The 5000-nt window shown below is 30.5% G+C and overlaps 2 non-coding genes across 2 annotated transcripts in view; one reads left to right on the top strand and one right to left on the bottom strand.

Moving 5' to 3' along the window:
* Positions 1-22, top strand: part of TRNAD-GUC (transfer RNA aspartic acid (anticodon GUC)) — a 74-nt gene extending 52 nt beyond the window's left edge. The window contains exon 1 of the tRNA in view: positions 1-22. This exon is cut by the window's left edge and continues 52 nt beyond it. This is a non-coding gene — a tRNA (tRNA-Asp).
* A 3079-nt stretch (positions 23-3101) lies between these two features.
* On the bottom strand, positions 3102-3173 carry TRNAC-GCA (transfer RNA cysteine (anticodon GCA)). The gene has a single exon. It is a non-coding gene; the product is annotated as a tRNA-Cys (tRNA).
* Between the last annotated feature and the right edge of the window lie 1827 nt (positions 3174-5000).

The raw sequence follows: 5000 nt of genomic DNA, 5'->3' as shown, positions 1-5000 counted from the left end.
GGTTCGAGTCCCGTCAGTCCCGATGGATCCAAATCCAATAAAAAAAAAATACATCAATTAATCTCTTCCTTTCCTGTGAAAGAGAGAACAAATAACATAACTGAATTTTATTCCAAACGGGATCTCTCTTATTTTTTTTCCACATTTTTCAACAAAAAAATATGGGAATTTTGATTTCTTCAACGAGTACTAATTGATGGGAGAAAGACATATGTGCCATATGTGAATTACCACAATTATTGGTAGCATCATATTCAGGATTCGAAGGCGTACTGGGTCTAGTTGATTACGCCCGATTTTTCTAATGAAATAGAGTACTATACGTTTCCGGAAAGCACATACATAAAGGGAATTTGGACGATACAAAATAAAGTTTACATAGTAAACTTTGATCTAATTTTTCGTCTGAAAGCAAAATATATCCGTTCTGGCTCCGATTTTTTGTAACCTCAATTAGTAAATTCAATTACTAATTTGAATTTGAAATAATCTATCTTATTAAAATTTAACACTTAACTTTTGATATATACGTCCCACTACTAATTCAAGGAAAGAGGATATTAATACAAACAAGGATCCCATCTATCTCTCTTAGTGAGGTAATTAAGAATTTTTGAAAGTTTAAGTTTCGTTTTTATTTCTTTTTTTTAAGAAGATTTTATAAGTACAAAAAAAGGAAGGAGTTTAGTTCGAACCTACCTCCTTTTCCTTTTTTGAATTTCGCTGCTATTCTTTGCTTGAGTTTGTTTATAAACAATGTAAGGGTAAAGGTAGTCTGATGAGACTTCATCAGATGATTGCATTGAATAAGAGGGCAGTAGATTATAGAAAAGAAAGAATGCAAAAAATTATAAATAAAAAAAAGTAACGAAATTCTTGATTGCATCAGGAATCCCATTTTGTTTAAATTCGGTATGGATAAAAGATCTTCCTATGTTATACTATTCAATTCTCGACGATGAATCGATTTGATAGCTCCGATATTGTTATTCATGATATTTTAATACGATTCGATATCATCGAGATGCAACGCATCCCCTTGAATTTACAAGCGAAACATTTATCATCTCTATGGGATTAAATCCCGAGTTATTGCGAATAAAAAATGAAACGATGATATTATGGAAGTAAATATTCTCGCATTTATTGCTACTGCACTGTTCATTCTAGTTCCGACCGCCTTTTTACTTATAATATACGTAAAAACAATCAGTCAAAGTGATTAATTTGAATTAACCTTGACGTTTTAGTTCTTATCAATGATTGAAGATAAGAAAAATGAAAAGCATTAAAATTTCGCGTCTTAAATGAAATTGGCGGACTAGAATTATCAGTATTCTACGAGAGAAGTATTCGATAAGATCCGATAGTATGGTAGAAAGAAATATATGAATCCTTCTACCATACTATCTATTATTGTTATTGAAGTGTATAAATATAAAATTGTACTCTATAAAAATAGAGGTTGAATATCGATCAATTTGAATATAGATGAATATACAATATATATCTTTCTATTTATATATAGATATCATATCAATTACATATATGTAATATTAATCTAATATACATAGTGGCCCAATTCTATTTCTTTGCTTCATAATTCATGTTGATTAGAATGAATCTGAAATCAAATAATCGAAAGGCCACTAATTTTTTTTTAGCATTCGAAAGAAGTAATTGATTGAGCAGTTGACAGATGATCCAGGAGTTCGGTTCCATGGGAACTTTTTATCTTCGGATTTCGAAAAGAATTAGCAAACCCCATTTTTATTTAACGTTTGAAGCATGATATGAAATGAGTTCCCTAAAACAAGAAAAAATCCTATTTTGAAAATAACTAAAATACTAATAATAATAAATAAAAGAAGTGGTAAGCACGTAATATGTGGGTGGCTACCCCGAGGTACTATCTTATTATGAGGTAGTATATTATTATGCGTAGTATCTCATTGGACAACCACTATGTCTATGTTCTTTCGTGTTGAAAGTATGGATCCACTTAAAAACTTATAATCCGAACTCTTTTTTTTTTTACTTTTCAAAATAAAAGAAAAAAAGTTTTGCAGAACGATCTATAAAATAAACCAAAAACAATACAGTTTTATTTTTCAATTAGTAGTACTTCTAGAGTCCACTTCTTCCCCATACTACGAGGGAAAGAGAAAATGTAAAGACTACCATTAAAGCAGCCCAAGCGAGACTTACCATATCCATGTGAATTATGTCCCCTATCTCTATGAATATAAAAGAATTATTCCATTATTGCTCACTAATAATTATTATTCACTAATAATAGTGGAATCACTAGCGCATAGTCAAAAAGAGATTCGGGCACAACACCATTGATGAAACAATACAAAAAATCGAATTATCCCAAGTTATTATATGATTTCTAGTATAATCGAAAAAATTCAGTACAAATAAATAAAAGAGGCAGAAAAACTCTTGGAAGTATCAAAAGAATGTTAGTAACATGTAGGAATAATAAGACCTAGTCTTTCTTTTGTTGTCCTGCATTTCATTACATTAAGTAAAAAGTCTCAAAATAGAGAATCAAGATAGTATCTATCACATAACCCTACTATTATTCCTTTCTCATTTGATCTAATCTTTACTGTCCCCCCCGATTGTTTCATAGAGACAATCGGAAGATGGGATGGCCTATTACATGCGTGGTTAGAGCTTATCGAAAAGAAATAAGTTCTTTTTTTAAGATTAAAATAAAAAAAAAAGCCAATTATTCATTCAATATAATATTGATTGAATGCTCGAGTACTCAGATACTTTCATGAGTCCGTATATCAAGTATCTTCCTCCTTTCCGTAAGGAAAAATGAAATTATATTCCCTAATTCAAGACCCAATGAGTAGACACTACATTAGTAGTCGAAGGGCTATCATCTCAAGATTTAACGATTATTTTTCATTACTCTACTAAATTCTGGAAACGAAACCTATACGCAAGGATTTATAACATTTTAGAGAACCCCAACGATGCTTAGAATCAAGCAAATCTAAAGATGCTTTTCTTCTAAAAAAAATGATAAAGTTATATCAGCAAAACAGAAGAGGGTATTTTGATTCTTTTGTTTGTTGCTGAGGCGACACCCGGATTTGAACTGGGGAAAAAGGGATTTGCAGTCCCCCGCCTTACCGCTCGGCCATGCCGCCAAAACGATACAAAATATTGGATTGGCTCTATCTCTTAGATAGATAGTATCTTACAACACACAATATCTAAAACGAAAAACCGCAAAACTTTGCTTTTTCTATTGAAAAAAAAATGTGGATTTTCATTCACAAAAGCAAAAAATCAGGACAAATGGGAACCGTTAACTTTAACTATTGACTGTGAATTCATAAATGATTCTTGGATTGAAATTGCAAATTCGGTTTCCCTAATGATATAAGAAAACAATCCAAAAATGGATACCTTACCTAAATAAATAAAAATTGATAGATAACTAATCATTACTAATCCATCCGTATTGATTCGTTTCCATAACCATAAAAAAATCCTTATTAATGACAATTTTAATAGCGATTATGAGTATATGTAAACCCCAGAACATAAACGATTACTATTATCTAAATCTAATATCTTATATATATATAAGATGTTTATAGGAAATGTTCGGAATTCTGTTTTTAGAATTTTTTTTTCATTATCATTAAATAGAAAATATAAATTTTTGATAGAGTACGACATGTGATGTTCCCCATAGAACTGTAATAAAGGAGGCGATATATATAACTAACTATATATATATATCTGCACATGTTTATTAATAAATACAAGTCCTTATACATACTTCAATCGCATTCTACGAATTCTACTAAAAAAAATATAGGTATAGGTAAAATATCTCTCTTCTATGCGAATTTTTTTTAACAGTGAAATCTACGAAAAAGTTCCATGTTGTTAAATAAAAAAAATTCTATATTGTTTCTTCAGATCAAATCCCGAATCTATTTATAGTACCCAATCCGATTGGAATATCATAATAATGGTAGAAATTGACTCACTTTTGTTTTGATATAGATATTTTATACAAAACTCCATAATTCTAAATAGAATTTACCAATTCATTTGTAGTTGTTGCAAATTCCAATTTAATTTGAGTATCAAAGTCTCTTTATTCCTACGTTCATATGTATTTCATGCATTACATCTATTACACCTATGAAGTTAGGTAAAATTTCATGTGATTCAGTAAACATAATATAAATTCCATCATTGCTAGATCGATCCATTTTAAGCAAATAATGGGATTTTTTTTATAAATGGGAAATAAATAAAATGCTTGGGGGTGGAAATGAGAGAATGTCTACAATACCTGCGTTTAATCAGATACAATTTGAAGGGTTTTGTAGGTTCATTGATCATGGCTTAACAGAAGAACTTTCTAAGTTTCCAAAAATTGAAGATACAGATCAAGAAATTGAATTTCAATTATTTGTGGAAACATATAAATTGGTAGAACCATTGATAAAAGAAAGAGATGCTGTATATGAATCACTCACATATTCTTCTGAATTATACGTATCCGCAGGATTAATTTGGAAAACCCGTAGGGATATGCAAGAACAAACAATTTTGATTGGAAACATTCCTCTAATGAATTCCCTGGGAACTTCTATAGTAAATGGACTATACAGAATTGTCATCAGTCAAATATTGCAAAGCCCCGGTATCTATTACCGGTCAGAATTGGACCATAACGGAATTTCGGTCTATACCGGCACCATAATATCTGATTGGGGAGGAAGATTAGAATTAGAGATTGATCGAAAAGCAAGGATATGGGCTCGTGTGAGTAGGAAACAGAAAATATCTATTCTAGTTCTATCATCAGCTATGGGTTCGAATCTAAGAGAAATTCTCGAGAATGTTTGCTACCCTGAAATTTTTTTGTCTTTCCTGAATGATAAGGAGAAAAAAAAAATTAGATCAAAAGAAAATGCCATTTTGGAGTTTTATCAACAATTTTCTTGTGT

The sequence above is a fragment of the Cucumis melo genome, unplaced genomic scaffold (assembly GCF_025177605.1).
Source record: "Cucumis melo cultivar AY unplaced genomic scaffold, USDA_Cmelo_AY_1.0 utg000097l, whole genome shotgun sequence".
NCBI classification, from domain to species: Eukaryota; Viridiplantae; Streptophyta; class Magnoliopsida; order Cucurbitales; family Cucurbitaceae; genus Cucumis; species Cucumis melo.
The sequence above is the reverse complement of the archived record's forward strand: the minus strand, read 5'-3'. Positions and strand labels throughout refer to the sequence as shown.